The sequence below is a fragment of the Ptiloglossa arizonensis genome, chromosome 14, assembly GCF_051014685.1.
Source record: "Ptiloglossa arizonensis isolate GNS036 chromosome 14, iyPtiAriz1_principal, whole genome shotgun sequence".
Classification (NCBI taxonomy): Eukaryota; Metazoa; Arthropoda; class Insecta; order Hymenoptera; family Colletidae; genus Ptiloglossa; species Ptiloglossa arizonensis.
Genome location: NC_135061.1, coordinates 5,928,459 through 5,949,614, shown reverse-complemented (window position 1 = coordinate 5,949,614; position 21,156 = coordinate 5,928,459). Strand labels below are relative to the sequence as shown.

Below are 21,156 nucleotides of genomic sequence, written 5' to 3'. Positions count from 1 at the left end.
TTAATGAAATAATTCAACTTTGATTAGTATAACATTAAGAACACTGAATCTATAAGTGTATTGGACAATTGAATATGGATGTAGAAATGATTCTACAGATTTAATAACAGGAGAAATGACTGGACAGATTCTTCTTGAGATAATAATTCTTAAAATAAGTATTTTCCAAGAGTATGTTAACAATTAATGAGATTTGTTGCATGTACGAACAAATTAACAACACCGAATATCAATATTCCGATATGAAAGTTTCAAATTTGATTTTAAAGTGGATCAATTTACGTTAATGCATCGATTAAATACTATTAATAATATTAGAGAGCTATTAATAGTATTAGAGTGATGCACACTTAATATACCATTACCTCAATGTATAACTGTGTTTAATTTTCACACATTATCCGAGTTAATATTCGTTTCCATTAAAATTGATAGTACAGATCCTGTCAGGAGTGAACAATGGTGCCACTTTACCCAGTGCAATCTGGCGGTCATCGGTGATAAGGAAATGCAATTATCATAACCCGATAGTTGCACTGATATGGCTTTAATCACCTAAGACTTCATCCTTATCGGAGTGAAAGGGGAGTACACGGAAATAGTCATTTGTATCTTGTACCTCGACATGGTAACTTTGTATAATGCGTTGGCAATCTAACGTAAGAAACCGAATGATCTACGATGTTGTAGCTCACGTTCGTTAACAAAAACATGAAAGTAACACACTTTTTAAACAGATCGCCCGGGAATCTATTAAACTACAAATTATTTGCTTTGGAACTGATCGAGGAAACAAAATTATATTTAATTTTAAAATTACTAGGTTCTTTAATAACTTTCATCGTTCTTTCCATCGTGAAAAAATACTACGACACTTGAACTTTGATCAACCGTAAATATACGAACGAGTCGACAGATCTATGTTATTTACACGAAGTTACATCTATGTTATTTACAGTAGTACCATTTTTCGAAAAATAAAACGACGAATCTAACAAAGCTCCATTTCTTATCGAACGACGAAACTTATCGAGCAAGTTATTAGATATTCGTAAACTACTCGAGTTCGTAATGAAAGAAGTCACCCTCAGAAAGAAGTCACCCACCCACCCCCATTAATCTATTACACCCGTATACGCACTCTGGTGACAACAATCGGAAGAATTACACGTACATGCGCGTTAACGTTTCAAACGGTGGAATCGAGGTTTCGCTAAATGGTCGAAGATCGAGTTCCCCCGTAAAAGTTCGGTACCGTGTACAATTAACGAGGCGCGGTCTGGTTAAATCTTTATCGAAGTTTCGAGGAAGAAATTTGAACCGCGGCTACTTAAGAGGAACTCGTGGACCACGTGACGTTGGCGATGGTAGTCTCGCACGTAGATCGTTAATTTCGTCCCCTTTCCCGCGGCGAGAGTTCCGTTCCTATCAAGTTCGGCCGTTTTTCACGGTTTCGAAAGAGTTTCCTCGAGGGGCGAGCACACGTTCGGAATTCTAATTTGGAATTCCAAATAGCGGCTCGAAACCGGCACGGAAGATGAATGAGAGCTGCGCGGGGCCGCGTATCAAGTCTTTGATAAATTAAGGTCGAGACCTTGCGAGCAGAGCTGAGGGAAATCTGCCGCTCAAATAGAGGGAGGACCGAGGCGTTGCCAAGAGCAAGAATCGTGGATATTGAAGCGATAACACCTGGCCAGAAGTCCTTCTTCGTGACTTCTGCGACTATCTGACGTACCAACGACCATAAAGGAAACAAAATAGACAGTGTTAGCGTCGACGAGTACCTCGAACTCGAGTGTGTTCCTACACGTGGTTAAGTGTTCTCACGGACTGCAATCTTAACAGCTTTGGCCAGGTAAGGAATAATTCAAACGCGGAGAGAGGTTCTTTGAGGGTAGATGCGTGCGTACCTTAGACCTGTGCACACACTCGCAACCGAGCTCGACTGCCTCTTCAATACTTGAATAGATGTACGGAATCCTTGAACGTTCGCTTCGAATCCGAACGAAACACTGTCCCCGTTTCTTGTTGTCTGGGTATGTCCTCGCTCGCGTTTCCAACGTTACACGATGAGATCGCAATCAACGAAACACCTCCCGGATGCGCGAATCTTGTTACAGAAGTTATTTTAACACGGTGTTTCGGGACCAGGAGATTCGAAGAACTTTAAACGAGGGTGTCGGTGAGAGTGGGGATCTTCGAAAGGCTTTTATCTACGAATCGTTGAATCTACGTTGAAATTGTAGGGATATTATTGCAAAGTTTTGGCAGAGGGATATAGAATTTAGAAGCGAATAGAGATTATTTTAATTGCTTGACAAAATTTGCATTATCGAGATTGTCGAGTCATCGATAATTTGGGTAAACGAATTTATCGAGAAAAGACAGGTGTGGGAAGAATTTGTCTACTGCAATAATCAGTCTAGTAAACTGAGAGTACTATGGATGTTTATAGGTTCGTGATTTGGAGTCTTAATTATGGGGAAGAGTGATAGAGAATTTGTGTAAACGAATTTATCGAGAAAAGACAGGTGTGGAAAGAACTTATCTATTACAATAATTAGTCTAGTAAACTGACAGTACTGTAGATGTTGTATTATTTGAGGGAAAATTGTTTTTCTGTTCACTGAACCGAATAATTTAGAGTTTGGGATATCAATCTCCGCACAATTGGAGCACAGATAAACAGAGTCTGAATAAACGGCGCCCACATAACCAGTGTTCCACTTTGACATTTTCCAATAGTTACAAACTCCGAACGAAAATTATCGAATTAAACAAAACAATCTCCAGTGATGCAAGAGTCTCGCGATGGTAAAGGTAACGTACAATACAGAGAGCCCTCTGCAGGGTATTTACGAACAGTAAATAGAACATTTAAATATAATGTAAACGAGCGTCGAAAATCGTAAATAAATTTATACATGGTTATTTACACGAAAATGTGAAGAATATCGCTTTCGTTGGAAATATCGTAGCTGGGTAGTCAAGATATAAAAAATTCAAGAAACAACGAGAACGTAAAAACACCAAACGATTAACTAAAATATGTCGTTGCAAGTTCTGAATTCAAGGAACAATAAGAAAAGAAAAATAGTATGAAATTGAATGAAAAAATTGTTCTAAATCCTCTTCGTTCGATGTGACACCTAGCCATACCGAATTCGTTTATTTTAAACTTTGAATCAATTCTAGAAACTATTTTCGCATCGCTATACTCCACAGTAGCGATTCCTAATTTCTTAAATGGTGCTTCTTTCCCTGATTTGTATCGTGACAACGTGGAAGGAAGTTTGCAATCACGGAAGGTCAATCGAGTTACAAATAATTGAAAAACGGTATCGCTGGAGATCCTGGAAACGAGACTCGCGATCTCTCCTAGGGTGAAAATGTTCATTCCAAACCGAAGAAACTGTCGAAAGGATAATCAAATCCGTTCTAACGACGTTGAAGCGGGATTGGTTAAACAAGAGTGGACGAGCTAACGAGAACCGTATCGATATTGTAAATTTCGTTTCCAGTTCCAGCTGGAAAAGTACGGAAACCGTCGCTGGTTGTACCTTGAAAATGATGTTTCGAAACGACGGATGTCGCGAACGAGTTGGGATCGCTGGTTTTTACTTGTTTTTTTTTTTCTGTTTTTCATTTTTTTCCGTTTCCAGGTTCAGATCGGCAATCTCCGATCCAATTTGCCCGTTTTAACGTCGTTTAATTTTTGTAGATACACGCGTCGCCAGTTATTTCGCTGCATTTCACTGTTGCATTAACCATGAGAACCACTCTCGGGGCTTGGCTGAGAATTTCGTGTCAGCGATGCAGCTACATTGCTCGATCAAACTCGTCGGTGCTCGATGATTATGTATGTATTTCCACGATAAACTTTCGCGTTTACGTTCGCGTGATTCGAAAACGGTACTTTTCTTCGGCCATTGTTACCATTGAATTATGTCCCGTTCGCTTTCTTCGCCCTTTTTGTCGCCTTTAATTCAATAACCTTTTGTTTCCCGTCCGCTCCAGTTCCCTTGCCAGATTTCAATGGACGCATTAAAATTGTACAATGTATTTTCAGCTTACTCGTTTTACTTACAATACCAATGCAAACATGTCCTCGTCTTAATCGTCGTTTTCATTCGTAACTGTGCAAATCCTCGTTATTATTTCCCATTACGAGGATATGTATATTCCATTCGAATGGAACGGGTTCCAAAGATTATTCTCGACGATTGAATTTGTCGTTGGTTGTTCTAAGAAAATCGCCCTTTCAGGATACAAACTTTAACTACCATTGCTGCCCACGACAAATCCATACAGTTTCATAAATCGTTAACAAATTTTATTCCCTGTTGCGAGTCAATTCATCTACTTTTTTATTAATAATTTTGATTATCTCCTTTTTGATTATTTCCAACACAGTGCCACAATTTTTTAAGTTTCAAATTCTAAATTTGTTTTCTATTCAAAAAATTTTATACATCAATCTTTACGAATTTCTTACTAATAATTTTAATCATCTCCTTTTATTTCTCTATCAGAGAAAGAGAACACAATAATATTTTCTATGTATGCAAATAAAGCAAACACAGTGCCACAATTTGTTAAGTTCCAAATTCTAGTTTATTTCTATGGACTTTAAAATTTGTTTCTTCTACAAAAAATTTGTCTCTATTATAGATCAATCTTTACCAATTTCTTACTAATAATTTTAATCATCACCTTTTATTTCTCTACCGAAGAAAGAGAACGCAATATTTTCTGTCCACCCACGTCACAATTTTTCAACTTTCAAATTCGAAGTTGTCTCCCTTCCCCCCGTTCCTCGTTTTCCATTCGATCGGTCTCGCCGAACCCAATACACCGTAACGGGCCGATTTACAAACAAACGTAAACACGGTGACTACGTCGGGCATATATACGCGATCGTTCACGTTCCGCGTGTTAATAATCGCTTTGTCGTAACTGCGGTGGATATTCTTTTTCCAGTGCTCGTTAATTATTGTTGCTGATCGATCGTCCTCTAACGCGTCGATAGTTCTGCTCGGCGAACATACTGCAACCGTGCGCCCCGATGTTATCAACTTCATCAAATAATTACGCCGCTAGCTGGAAGGTACTGGCGATTCTACCAAGTTCCAACGAACCCGTTGCAACGTCCACGGAATGCAGAACTGCGTAACTATTGGTCTTTTCTATTGCTCCGCGCGTTAAACATTCCCGAATATCTGGTCGCGTCTGGTGTGTTACTTAATGCGGCGGAGCCAATTTATTCCACGGTGGTAACACCGGTGCTGCGTCCAACGCACGGAACGATCGTTCCCTCGGGAACTCGACACGGGGACTATTTTTTTTTTTTTTTTTTTGGTTTTTTTCCCCCGAATTGCTGAAAGCAAAATAGTAGCGGGACCGTGTAACGTGCAACCAGGGCCAACCAGTTTACGTTCGAACGCGGAACGATCCGGACGAAGTAGCAATAATAACAACCGTGACAACGATCGTAACGATCGCAGCGTGAACAACACCGGTGACAACAATCGTAAAAACGGCGGTAAGAATTGTTGTGGTGACGATACATATTTTTTTTTTCAGGATGGTGGACAGATGTGTGATCGTTGCTTTAGAGAGAATGCAAGTTGTGAGTTCTGTTTGGAACGAGAGAAGAGTGTTGTACGAGTTGTGATTTATTGCTGTGTACAGGGATTTAGTGTTCAGTGATACAGTGATTCAATTTGATGTGAATAGTGTCGTGTATTTTTCTTGACTTTCTATACGTGATTGAAGAAAATTGAAATAAAGTAATCGGTATAATTGTTGATCCTTTTTTGGTAATATGAATACAGTTCTTGAAGCTCAACGTGGATTATGAACGTGTGGCAGTGACGGAAAGTGATCGATAAAATTGATAAAATTTGTGGTAAAACATGATCGAACAACGGCGAGGGAATTGTTTTTTTTTTTTAATATCTTACGTTTTAAGTTCTTGTGTTATCTCCTCGGCACGGAGTGTTTCATATTTAGTTTTTCCAGCCGTAAAGTTGTTATTAGAAATCTGAATATTGGATCGTCGGGAACCTAACTTTGGTATTCCGGAGATTATAGTACACGAAGTTAAGATTATAGATGGTTCGATGTATATGGTGTATTCGATGGTTAATAACGTTCCTCGGGACGAAACTTTTCACCGGAATGAAATTACGAGAACTCTTTTTTAATCAACGGATATCTCCTTATGTACTAATTTTCTATTCGTAGTTAATCAATCTTCCTGTACGATACGTTCTCTCGGTTCTTTCTTAGAGAAGGAAGTTTAGACGAGTTTTAACATCGGTAAATAATGAGCAGAATTGAAAGGAGAGTTTATTTAATCTCAATCCTCTATGAAATCAATATCGAGACAAAAAGCCTTATTTTTAATATAAAATATATAAGTAAATACGAATAGTAAAAGAACAGTATACGTCGCATATATTTTTCTGCATTATTCATTCGTATTAGTCATTACCAGGTAAATTCTATATTCATTATTCGTATTGTCATTATCGATGCTAATTATTTTCGGACATAAACAATTGCTAGAGCGATGGTAATATTGATGTCAAATAGGATTGACCGGTATAATTCGGGTAAAAAATTTTTTATCAGCTTTCGAAACACACACAGCTCTACTAAAAACCCTATTTACAACCTTCCAAATCGTAAAAGTGCATGTACCTTTGGACTCCGCGAGAACAATTTTCTTTTTCTTTTTACACTATTTCTTTCTTTTAAAATTCTTTAAGAATCGTCTACGCGTACAAGTAAAACCTATTCCTAGATTCTGGACCAAAATTCAAATCACGAATCAACGCTTCAGTCTCCCCACAACCCTAATCGAACGTTTCTTCGATTCATCTCGGACAGTGAGAGGCTCGTTGACGAGATCAATTAAATCGTTCGTGAGCTCGTCGTTGAACGAAGAAGTAAAGCTAAGGGGGACGAAAGAGTTGTTTGAAAAGAAAGAAGGGAAGGGAAAAAAAGGGAATCCTCAGCGAGGCAAGAAAATTGGTCCAACATGCGAAGAAAAATGAGGCGAGAGGGAAGCAAAACAGGCGAGAGCACCGGGCGAGAAAGAACAACTAGAGGTCGAATAGATAAAGCTGCTGGAAGTTTTTAACTCTAGCCAAGGGGAGGGGCCAAAGGCCGCGGGAAGAAACGACGGCAATAGGGCTCGGGATGAAGTTGGATAAGTTTAATGCTGTGGCTAGAAGGTTACTTCTCCTGCGGTGGAACCGATGGGGACCGGTTCACCGTGGAATCCAGCCAGGCTAGGGAATTGCTTTTAATGAACTTTGCATAATGATGTTCAACTTTGCGAGCTCGCGTGCTCCCGCGACTGCTCCTTTCCACTTGTTTATTTCGCGGAGGAACGACAGCTCTCGAAGATGGAAATACACTTTAAAGGGGAAACGCGATACATCGGAAAGTTATTTCTCGACTCTTGTTCCCGAGCACTGTGTTTCCTTTTACGATTACCTTGATCACTTTGATGCGTTACTTTCCGCTGTCGAAGTAATGTAACTTTGGATGAATAATTTAATCGGAATTTAAATATATCGGTATTTAGTCATTAGTAATGAATCTTTGAAATTTGTAATTCTATTGAAAAAGATAATGTAACCTTCAAATGTTCTTGACGTTTTTCACCTGAAATAAAAAGAAACTCATCACACTGTACACCTCGTGAAATCAAACAACACCTGTCCAAAATATTCTTTCTTATTTTTATAAGTAAACGAGTTATCCAGGTGATCTGTTATAAATCCTTCGCACTCTGTAAGCCAAATGAACAGTCGAGAAACATTTATTTGAACTATTGATATTTCTTATTTCAAAATCGGTAATTCCGTTAAAGAAGAAAATGAAACTTTCAAATGTCCTTGACGTTTTTCACCTGAAGTAAAAAGAAACCCATCACACTGTGCCCCTCGTGGAGAACCATTTGTTCGAAATGCTAGTATTTCTTATTTTCAAATTGGTTCGAGTTAGAGCGTTAAAATGCTACCGATCTTGGATAAGAGAGGGCAGAGAGGGGCATGGTGAAGTCGAGAAGGTTTTTGTTTTTATAACGGAAGAAATTTGTTGCGGAATGCGGGCAAGTCGAGGACAGAAGTTTCGAGGGCTGAGGCGGATAACACCGTTTAAAGCGGTTGCCCGTGATTGGCGGAACGAGAGGTTTTAGTGGCTGGAGAGAAAGGGCGGTAAAATGTTCATTAGTCTCGTTTTAATGAGACTGGCATGCTTTTCCATCCCTTCTTACGATGACAGATTTTAATTTGCCAGACCTTTATCTGCAGTAAACGACTCGGGATTAAAGTCGACTGTGATTGAAATCAAATTTCCGGGCATTTTTCAAAAACCTTGTCATTTTTCGAATTTCGAATTTCATTGTATCCGTGACAGTATTAGTTCTGACTACAGAGTGTGTAATTTGGTGCGTTTCAATTTGAAATAATTTTTTTGTATTAAAAAAATCATTTAAACGATTCCAAAGGTATTGTTATATGTTGAAAAATTAATAATTAATAGTATTATTGTTTGTTTGTGCCCATTTAAGCAAGATATACAGTAAATGATGATTACTTTTATTTGTACGTAATTAAAAGTTTTCAAAAATTATTAGACACGTTTTTAACAAGAAAACCTCGTCAATGCATTTGTAATACTCATATTTTAACATTTATCAAAATATAAAAGGTTCAATTTTCAATAGTAAATAAAATTCGACCACTGATGCAAAAAGGGTTGCTCTCGTTTGCAACATTGCAATCATCTGCCACTCGACTCAACGTCTTACATTGAATAAACAATAGAAATGGTGTAAATGACTTCTAAGTGGGTGATAAAAAAGTTGCTTTTAAGTGAGTGACCAAGAAATTGCTTTTAAGTAGATTTAAGGGTATTAATTAACTCAGGGTTGTTCTCTTTTGTGTACATCGGGGACGAAAGTCATAAACAGAAACTGTGCAAGCAATTTCAGAAGTTGATGAGGATAACTACTCGAGGAAAGGTCCGAATAAATTTACGAACATTGGACCCTCTCGAAATATTTAAGTTTCACTGTTTAATAACCCAGAAACACACAATGAATATATATAGAACAATAATATAGAAATGCAAGCAAATTTTTTAAAGAGTAACTATATAAATTTATGGAAAATATAATATATGGAAAGAATTATAAATTTACATAAGTATAGTATACGATACAAGATTCGAATCTACACAAACTTAATATGTCGAGTACATGATGCCACAGTGTAATAGTAAAATCTTTAAAGTGTTTAATTATCAATTTACATTTATACTTAAATTAAATGGCAATATTTCGAAAAATTAACAAACGTCGTTAATTGTAAGTATAATTGTATTATAGTTAAATACAATTTGTAATTCGATTATCGTAACGTTACACGTAATCGTATCGTTAAATTTGAGAAAGGATTCGAGAGGACGATTGATTTTTCAAATTCCGGAAAATCTGCGAGGGATACGTGCGACTTTTAATTTATAACAGTGCCGGGCTATAAATCAAGAAACGAGAAATCTAAAGTATTTCACAGTCGTTCAAAATAGATTTGTATCCGGCAGAGGTTCAACGCCATTGCTTTTCTCGATTATACGATTTCGAGTGTGTTCGAGAGGGGTCCTTGTGATTTATGAATCTACGCAAAATCTTTTATCGATCCGTAGAAACAGAATGGCGATCAAAAATGGAATACGAGACACTAAAGTTAACTTTCTGGGGCCTAAATATTATTGCACCGACCGTGGAAAAGATAATATAATTAATTTTTCGAGTAATTTAATCATTCCTGCTGAAATGAGAATTCAAAAGTTATACCGATGTAATTCCAGAGGGATCGCAAAAATCAGTCGATTTGTCGATTCATACGAAACATATTTATAATGTTATATTATTAATGTTTATTTTGTAATTTGGAACGAATCGAGAAACATTAAAATGGTCTGAAACCGTACGATTAATTGTCATAATGAATTATTTTACTGTTCTAAAGTTTCGAATTGCCCACTCCTATGGAACCAGCTTGGAAACTTGTTCACTAATAAGTGTGTATTTGCATTTGAACTCGGTGCAAGGTAGCTCGAAGCCAATGGATAACGAATAGTAATAAATTCATCAGATGTTTACAATTTGGGTAACGATCTGTTATACGCTAAAAACATTCAACTCGAGTACTCTGCAAATGGTACACGAATCGGTGCAAAACGTTCCAACATGGAACAGACATTACTCAGTCATGTGTACGTTTTTGTTTCTGTTGTGTCGATGAATTATTAGCATCGAGAACAGTATTTTGCCGCAGGTATATGTTGCGAGTCGTGTGTTTCTGACTTTAATCGGTCACGGTAAGAAAATTGGACCGTCGCCATCTTTGGTAAAAACTTCCATTTCTCTTAACGATTACCGCTATTTATCGAGTAATTCTACAATAGATATGGGCTGGAACTTTTTCCTGGCACGTGTCTCGGTAGAATTTTTAATCAGCGTTATTGGGTCCTTGTTATGCTAAAAGCTATGCAATCGGTAGGGGATGATGCACGAGAGTGGATGAAGACACGCAACCATAGCGAATACCATTATGGTATTGTTAGGTAATACCTAATGGAGGATGCTTTAATGCTTTAGTCTTTTGAATAGATCTTCAAGATTTTGCGAAACGATTGAAGAGTTTTTTTGGAAAATTATTCAAACTTGTCCTTACTCAAATTAGTCAATTTAATTTTTTAAGGGATGAGTGTACTATAATGGAGGATGCTTTAATGCTTTAGTCTTTTGAATAGATCTTCAAGATTTTGCGAAACGATTGAAGAGTTTCTTTGGAAAATTATTCAAACTTGTCCTTACTCAAATTAGTCGATTTAGTTTTTTAAGTGATGAGTGTACTAGAATGTTTGTACACAATAATGGTGAACATTGATAATCATACGAGATGTATATATACTCGTGTAAATCTCTGTGCATTGATTAAATATTGATATTGGAATTACGAAATGAATATTTGTATCGAAAAGTAACGTTAATGGAAAACAAAGTTAACGTTGGTAAATATTGAACGTACGAGGGTGCAGTAAAGTATACCACGAAAGTATTTTCTATCGATTGAGCATCAAAGCGGCTTATAATCCCGAGCAATTTCATGAAATCGCCTCGAGTTCGCGCGATTCGATCTCAAAATCGAGAAAAGTACAGTGGACACATAAACATTGCTGAGCTCTATTTGGCTGTCAAATTAAGGTTATTGCGAGCTAGAAACGAACACTTTGAATTCCCACCGTTATCGTTATGTACGTATATCTACAATTTAACCAAGAATTCGCGGGAATTTTGAATTGTAATTCGATTGATCGTTTCTCGGTTGTGTAATAATATTTTATACGGATTTGATTTGATTTTACATCGTACTACTTTTTTTACGTACAAGTCGATGTCAATAGAGTCTTCCATTTGACAAACTAACTGAATAAAAATATACTTTGTACAGTGATAGGATAAGCTGTAGAATGTTCGAAACCAATATCATCTAGCTAAATATTTTCATTTCGATTTAACCTGTTTTTTCATCTACACATATTAACCAGACTCTACGTCACCTAATTTTCTAATCCTGAAACCTTTAAACACCTAAGTACTTCCTCCTGACGAGCGATTCAATCTTTGAATTTCTGCTACTGTATTGTCTACATTGACATTCTACAGAATATTCTCTATCTCTGAACTGCTACTTGTTCAATGAAACATTAGAGGCTTCCACGAGTCTGGATCTCAGAATTGGTACTGCTTAGGGTTTCCAGCTACAAGACGTGCCCTTTTGAGGAAGCATTTTGACATTTTGCTATTATTTCAGATAGCTTTGTCAAGAAATCCTCGAGGAAGGAGCTCTCAAAGAAGCTATGCTTAAACCATCTAAGTGGTTCAAGCATGCAGCTGATAATTGCATCTGATGCAGTTGTGAAAAGGACACTGACCAGAAAATTTCCTAGAATGCATAAACATCTTATACTATGACAGTAATCACAACTTTTGTGATGGAGAACACCTGAACAAAGACCTGGACGTGTTGAGAATGTTTTGATTGAAAACTTCTTTTCTTAAACAAAAAAGAATGAATACTAATCAAGATGGAGTAATCGAAACAGAAGACTCTACGTGTAAATGAAGATAAATGAACTCTGGCTTTTGTCTTTTAATATATAGGGTGTCTCAGCTAATGATCTGTTTTGTTTTTAATGACGTGAAAAATATTTATGGTACACTTTAAGTGACTTTGAAAGAGGAGTGTGGAAGAAAAATGTTTTCTTTTGGAATCAATTAGAATAAATTCTCTTTTTAATTCTAGTAAAAGGGAATCTGCAAGCAGTTATCGCCACAGAAACTGAAACTGAAATTTTTCAAAGAATCGACGACTGTTCTCTGAAGTTTACGCGATACCCTGCTAATGCAGAAATGTATACATCGAAGAAACTGAGAGAATTGCGAGAAGAACACGAGAGATGGACCAGGTTGGGCTGTACACAATTGCCCGTAGCAGAACATCAAAAGACTACAGTGTCTAAAATACTTCTCGACGAAACTGAAGCGTCAACACAAGACAAAGGGGTACTACGTTTCCAGAAAATACGGGCGTTTGCATTACAATGTTTATTGTAAATAATTAAACACCCTAACAACATCAATAGGGACATGTGTTACGAGTATGTTTGTTTCCACGGTATCTGATGAGTGTTTGGATGTATTGCTTCAGAAGTTTCTTCTGTTCTGTTTTGAGAGCTTGAATTCACTCTTAACGTGTAGTGTCTCTTAGTGTAATTTGTTCCATATAAGTTCATTTATTCTGTGTCTGTTGAAGCGATGTACTCAAAGGTAAGGACATTTTTCAATTTCTCTGAGAATATTAAACTTAATTCAAGATTCTTAAGAAACTTCTGATATACAATACAGGATCAAAACTATACCAATAATACTATTGAAACGATATCCTTCGAGACAGGAAAAATTTCAATTTTTCCAAGAATATTCACACTGGATCCTCAGAAATTATCTTCTCGTAGCTAATCTACGATCAAAGATCAGGTGCAAAGATCTCACTTGGTGAGTCCGTGTACGAAAAAGAAGACTCTTCGTTGCACTCGTTTAATTTCGGTTCGCCCTTCCCCCGTTACACGGTAAATATTGCAAAATCAGAGATTTACAATCGGAGGAACAAATACGCGCGAAAGTTTACTACCGGTCAATAATTCGAATGGATCCGAAGCTAGTCCAATATCATACTCTTTCAAGTCGCAAATCAAACCGAACAATTACGCTGCGCAGCAATTTCGCGGCCAATAGACAATTAATATTCTTTACCTTTTTTATTACGGCTTTGAGTGAGATCGAAAAACTCGGCAAGGCAATAAGCATCACGGTTCACGCTCTACCGGGACACCGTATATATCATTCACTGCGAAATTAAATACAATTCTGTCTGGTGGAGCACGGTTCTATTCCAGTCGGCCATTCTTCCTTTATGCAACGCGACGTATAAATCACTTCTTTTTGACCCGGGTGCTCCGACGGCCAAAGTATAGTCGTCTAATATGTTTAATGCCCGCTACGATGCCATTCAATATGGCGTAATGCAGCCGTTGCGATACAGTCGAGGGCACCGAGCGCGGTAATAAGGGCAGCGGGTCGATTTCAGCATAATCTTGTCGGGCTGTAGCAGTTTCGAGGGAAAAGGTAACGTTTATTGCGTTTCATTTACTGATTCGTATCTTCGCAAGTCCAATGAATAAATTCGCGCTTGTTGGTGATAGTGGATTCATCTCTGGTAATAAACGTGGATCCTCGAACATTGCGATGTTCATTTTAGGGCGAGGTTAGGCGTCAGAAGGACCATTTTGAAAACCGGTTATCGTTGATGGAACAGCATATTCGAAACACTAATTGATCGTTGATAACAAGAAGCATCTGCAAAGTGTCCTCTCAATTTTAATAAAACTTTGGTACTACGTCAAAGTTTCATCCTTCTGGTGGTTTCTTCGATTGAGTACTAGGTTGTTCGATAAGTTTTGTTGTTTTTTTCATTGTGAAAAAATACTGTGACACTTGAATTTTGAACAACTGTAAATATACGAATGAGTTTACAGATCTGCACGAAACTTCACACATGTTTATAAAACAGTGGTATCGTTTTTAGAAAAATAAAACTTATTGAGCAACCTATTATATAAGAATTTTGAAAGAATATAACAAGGTGTAAATGATTCTTTCGCGTTTCGAATTTAGGTTACCGTAGATAAACGTAAATATGTATACCCAAGAAACTCGAGTTTCGTAAGAAATGATAGTAGAGAGGCACTTTGTGGTTGTTCCTTTGTACGAACTGCAAGATGACAGGATTGTAAGTATTACCAATGGTGCCACGAAGACCTCGTTATGGTTTAAGTGGCACTTTGGAGGTTGGCAGAAGAGATTGACAAGGATGAGTATTCCCCAATCGTTCCCAAGTGCCAGGGTTGACAGAGTGCCAAGCCCCTCGAGCCAGTCGATGAGGTTGGATCATCACGATGGCAGTGGTTGTCCATATCGCGATCTGAAGTTTCGCTTTGCTAAGTGAATTGTCTTGTGATCTTTGAGTTATGTTGAGGAATAACTTTGCTACAGAAAATAAGTAACGATTTATTGTACAACGAGGTCCACGTTCACTTGCAAAGCTATCTTTTAAAGAAACTTTGAATCTCTAGATCCAAAGTACACGTATAGTCGAGTTACATTTGGCAATATTATGTAATTAGTGTTATCTATCAAAAACAGTGTTCTACGAGTTAATTTACAGTTCCTCGCTATTTGTAATGCAACAATTATCCTTAGATATCTGTCTTGCGATCTTTGAGGTATTTGAAGGAGTAACGTTGCTATTGAAAATAAGTAATGATTTGTCCTACAATGTCCAAGTTCTTGTAAATTGGTCCACGTTCAATTGCAAAGGTATCTTTTACATCGGTGGACGTGGAAGATCGATCGAGCGTCGTAACTAAAAATTCTCGAATGAAAGTTACGAGAAAACGATCGAGAAACATTGTAAATTTTCCAGCGCGTTCGAATTCCAATATCTAGAACGTGTCAGCAATTTCGGACTTCGAAGACGGTATCTTCGATGGAAGTTTGACCGTAAGGTGTAGGCGGTAACTATCTGGAATATTAGGTTTAGAGAGAAACAGTTCGTCGAAGACCGGGATAGCCCAACACCTCAGGCACGACGTGATTTTCAGTGTACTATTCTGTGCGGGCCACAAATATTTGTAGATTCGACCGATACGATGCAGCACGTTGGGCAAATTGTAACCCTCCCGAGTGGCAACGTTTATACACGTTAATGTTCCTCTACGACATTAATTTATTGGTAAAAATCTAATAAGTATGCGCAACGATATAAATTACCATAATAATTCATGCAACGTGTTGCTAACAATAATGTCTTTATTATACTGATAAAAATAGTGTGTTTGAAACGGAGTGCAATGCAAATTTCAGCTTAGGTGCTATTAAGGTTAACCAATAACAGAGTGAAAAGAAGAAGTTAAAAGATGAGTGTAAAGAAGATTTACAAATATGTACGAGGAAAATTTGATTGCGATAAAGAGGAACGTTTTAGGATCTTATTTGGATTATTTTTAATTCTATGAAATTACAAATTTAAAAAAAGATTGTATTATAAAGATCTCAGTTAGTATAAGAATTACTAGAAGACTGAAACGTCTATAACTGGAAAACAATTCAGTCAGTCATATATATAATATTTATACAAACTTTTCTTCTTATTGCAACGTGCTGAAATCGTCCCTGAAGTTATGCTAGTACGTTTCGAAGTATCCTGTATACGTTCGGTCCTGATCTTTCGCGTACATTCGAGATACTAGTGGATATCGAGGAACTTTACTTTAAATAATTGCAGCGAAGCGACCAAAGATACGAATCGCGATGCAAATAAATTCTGCGCCTACCTCTTGTTATAGGGAACGCAACTGTATTAACGAATAAACAGTTTGCGATGCCGCGGCGAGAATGGCGGAGATCTATTTTGCTACGCTTAGCATTTCGTTGCATTTCGTTGCATCTTTAATACCGGCGGCGGAATTTCCAGGATTATAACCGGCTAAAATTGAATATTCATAATCATAACTTTAAGACGGGGTGTGCGCAATGTGAACCCACCGGTCTTTACGCGGGGGAGGGAAGCAAACTTGAATGTAAATACAACCGACTGCGAAAAGGGCTTGATAGGTCCGTGAATATAAAATAGCTGCAAATCGGTGAATGTTAACGCGATACTGATGGTGACGTTCATTCTAATCCGGCCGAGAATGCTTTTAACCCGTTCTCTTGTAACATCCAGTTACACTCGTGGCGCAGGTTACGCTCGAAACACGACAAAGTGAGGTTAGGTTAATAGCTACGTATTAGTGTTCCCCGCATTTCTACCGTGAATGTCTATTTACCTTTATTATTCCGTTAAAATAGATTTACTTAATGCAATATTATATATTTTACTTCATTCCTCTGTTCGTATTGTAATATACAACTTTGGTACTAGAAAGTTACGTTTTATTGTTATAAACACGATTCGCGCTGACGAGTGATAGCAATGTATCGTTTTGCTACAGACGATGTTAAATATCTTCAATTTTAATTGTACGCGTAATAGTATATAAAAATATGTAAAATATTTTTTTTTAGGCATTCGCTAGTTCCTAGATTCTCGAATGAAAATTTGAGGAAGCAATCGTACAAACAAAACGATGTTTGGTTATCGTTTATCAATACGTGGCATTCCCACGATCTCCTCATCATTTTCGTAAGTTTGAACCTCCGTTTGAAGAGGTGCCTCTGAAAATCGAACGGTCTCGTGACTCTCTTATCAGCCGGTGACGGATGTAGTTCAGAATTCATGAAAATATCGCGTGGTTCTTTAAATCCATTATCGTGGTTCCCTCGACTTTCGCGTTTCCTTCTCCTGTGGGAAGAAACTTTTCTAAAAAATCATATTCATGTATTTCGTTTCAAACGAAACCCTCGAATGTTAATGTATATACGTATCGCGTATAATTCTCCGTATGCGGATAGAGCAGATATTTTCTCCGCGGAGTAGTTTTCTGTTTGCTTTTAGAAAATGGCCTGTATTTGTTCGTAGCAATTTTTCTTCTCCTTTCTTCAATTATTTAGATTAAAAGAAGTTACAAGCAAGTTCTACGGCGGACGATGTCGCGTTTAATTTGATTTACCTTGATTCGAAACATCTTGAGACTTTTTCACAACAGCCTGGAAGTTTCTCTCCTTTTACGAGATATTTTTCATTGTACCTTTGAGACTTCCCTCGAAACTCGTGCAGAAATCTATGTAACAATGCGAAATATATGAAAATGACTTCAATACGTTTTTCTCGCTTGAAAAATATTTCGTAACAAATTTTACATTTTACGGATGATAAATCTTCAAAGTTACAGGAATGGTGCATTCTCAATTCCTTTGCAACGATAGTCAGAGACGCAAAAAAGTAGGTTCGTATACCTATTCGTAGATATGAATGTTACCATCGAAAGAGTTTAATATGTCGAGAAGCTCTCACGTTAGAAAGTGAGTTGTTATTACTATTAAGAGTAGTACTATAAATTATACTACTATTAAGAGTAGTATTTCGACACAATTGTATTATATTTTTTTTGTACATCCATCTAACATAAATTATTCGAATAAATTTGGCACAAAAGAATTGCAAATTTTCTTTCCAGAATAATTAACTTTTTCCAGGCTTTGTCGACTTCCAATACGAGAAACCTTGTAAAGCAAACCCTCGATAATTGATTTACCTTTTCACACAACTGTTCTTTGAAGAAATTACCTGATACACGATGCGTTTGATTTCTTGGCAAAGCATGTTTCTTCTCGAGAATAACATTTATTTTGAGAAGTATCGATGAACTTTGATTCCGAGGAGTTCTGGGTCATTGTAGAGTCATTATTGTGACGAAATACGTATTAATGTCAAGTACTGCGACCCACCCAAGAGACAAATACGTAAGTACCTACTTATCAGTGGGAGAAACACCTGTGATACGAAAGAGTTTGAAACAATTGACACTGAAAAGGAAATTTTCCTCAGAACCTATTCACCCGATTCTTATCGTCGTAATTAAAGAAGATACATAGTCAGATGAGCTGTTTCGAGTAGGACACTGTGTATACTTAGTAATACTGAAATGTTTTACTTACATTGGGTCAAGAGATTTTGAAGAGATTTCTTCAAATTCTCCTTCTTTTCTTTTCTGTGCTAATTGGTCCACCTTATTCATACTACTTCTTTTAAACAAGTACCTACGCTCATCTTAAGTATCTGACACAAATTCACTTTCCGCGTTTGTAAAATATTTAAACAGTTAAATAAAGAATAAATCAGGGACAAGTACGCGAAAAGATAATTATCATTCTCGTAAGATTTCAATGACTATGCACGAGGTACGATGGATATAATCTTTACGTGAAATTGGCATTTAATTAATATAAGCAGTATCATTTGAAAGTGGATACTGTACCAATTAATTAATTATTTATTATATTCCAATTGATGGAGCATAACGGAAATAATAATTACATAAGTAACAAGAAATTCAAAATATTGATAATATGTATTCGTTAGAAAAAAACTTGAGAACAATAATGTACTATTAATTAACATTATGCGTAAGATAGCTACCTATATGTCAATTATTTTACACGATAGAATGATATTACAATCAATGACCAAGAAACACAATATTGTGTAACTGTTGTTGTCAATCAATTGAATATCCCATTCTATTATACATAATTACGTAACTTTTGCTACTTAATAATATTCCATCAATTTCACAGAATACTTCTGGAAACAATTCAATCGAGCATACAGATCTAGTTTAATACTTCACGATTCCATAGTAATCACTAATTAATCCAGCTAATATGTTCGTTATATTATATCGGTTAATTGGGCTAGAATTACTCAATTATCCGTGATAAATAAATCAAACGTATCTCTTTACACGATCCATTTCGCTCGATTCGTTACTCCTTTCGTTTGTACTTGTTTAATTAACCAATACGTAAATAATAAAAAGTGACGTTTAATTAATAATCCCCTATTCGATCGAAACGAAAAGTGCACGTCGTGGCTTACTTGAAATACGCGACACATCTCGAAACGTATAAAGGTTTCATAACGAGTAATTAAAAATACCTCGTTTTACCGAATAAAAAATAAAATTTATGCATCACACACTTTAACGTACTAAGTATCCCAGAAAACCTTTGTGGCGGTTAAACGTGCAGCGATGCACATCAGCAACGATGCAATTTTACAATATTTTTATGCGGTGTTTCCAGTAACCCATGTACCAACCTGGGTAGAATGAAAATAATTAAAAAGACTGATGAGAGACGAGAGTGTGAAACGAGCAACGACGCTGTTTTTAAATCGTACGATCGAAAATATATTAAACGCTTCGTTTTTAAAATCGTGGTAAAATTCTACGATTGTACAATTATTTTCCCTCGTGTTCACTGATATAAATTATTCGAAAGGGCCACGTTACGTACGTTCGAGATCAGAAAATCCAGACGTGTGGATCACAGAACAAAAGTTTCGTTCTTAAATATATTTTACATTATCATCATCGTAATAAAACCAGTGTACTGTAGTTAAATTGCCCAGACGTCTAACATTCCTCCAAATTGTCTCAAAATTAGACTCATAAATTACACTTGTATCTAAACACGAGCTCGAAAACAATTTACAAACATTACCACAATTCGACACCCTTCTGTCGTCGTTCCACAACACGCATGATATTTCAGAGTGACGAGATGACAGGAGGGATGGAACGGACACCTCGAAATGTATTCAGAGGTTACTCGGTTCGCGAGAGAGTGAAGAAGTCGGTGGTTCGGTGAGTCTGCTTAGCATTTAAATATCGGCTAGCCGTAATACTCGTTCCTGGTATTCACCTTGAAACAAGGGACCGCAAACGGTCGAGGTATCTTTACGAAATTAAACCACCTTTTCGGTCGTACCGTGACTACTGTCGCCGGCATGCGTGTTTCGTCTCATTGGAATACATCTCGCTCGGATAATTTCGCGTTGGTAATTATTGAAATTATTCAAATGGGTTCCCTAATGTTCACGAGAACTACGCGATCCGGTCGTTAGCGATAAAGAGAATTGCCGAGCCACGGTGTAAATATCTTAATGACTGGGAAGGAACAGGGAATGACGCAACCGAGGTGGCGAACGATTCAGATTTTTTTCCGAAAGAATGCTTAAACGCTCGAACATGAACGTTCCATTCGTTCTGGATTGCAACGAACGTTACGGTATCCAATTTAATTAAACAATCGTCTACGCGAAACACTGTGGAAGGTGTTTATACCGTGTCGGGTAAACGTTCGGTAAAACTCTTAATGTGGATACTGCACAGGCCATTACTTTTGCTGGATAGGATGTTACGAAACGTGTGCTTTTTGAAATAATTTTACATTATTTCTACTCGTATAAAATTTCAAGATATAACGACGCCTTTAGTCTTGTTTTTTTTTGATATTATACCGTACTGATGTTTTGTCAAATAGTGGAAATATTTATTTCAATTTTTACCTCGTTTCAGATAGAATATTAATACATACATTTATTTTGTACGAAATTATATTAGATATTAAATTCATAGTATATTCTTTAATTCTGATACCTGCATCGTTGCTAAAACTGCGACTTTTAATTATTTTCAATAGTGTATTTTAAGCATAATTGTTTCTCAAAGGAGAAGTAGGATTAAATTGTACAATAGATGTGACTTAACATTTTTATTCTTAATTTAAATATCTACATTTTTATTCTTGATTTAAAGTTCTCCTTTAAATATCTGGATACTTGATTAACAAAAACGAAGCACTCTCTTCGAATTTCTTCCACGTCTCCGCTCATTAGGAATTTATTGCCAAGATATTATGTCGCCTCGAGAGCCACCGTAACTTCAGCAAACGACACTTCTTTCTTTCTATTATTTGAAGCTGAGAATATATTAAGCTGTCCA

At 36.8% G+C, this 21,156-nt stretch overlaps 1 protein-coding gene across 2 annotated transcripts in view; it reads right to left on the bottom strand.

Moving 5' to 3' along the window:
- The window catches only part of LOC143154278 (zwei Ig domain protein zig-8), an 84,690-nt gene extending 67,259 nt beyond the window's left edge, over window positions 1-17,431 (bottom strand). For both annotated transcript variants that reach the window (XM_076326237.1, XM_076326238.1), the window contains exon 1: window positions 17,320-17,431. The gene's annotated coding sequence lies outside the window, so the exon portion shown is untranslated. The remainder of the gene's footprint in view (window positions 1-17,319) is intronic.
- Between the last annotated feature and the right edge of the window lie 3,725 nt (window positions 17,432-21,156).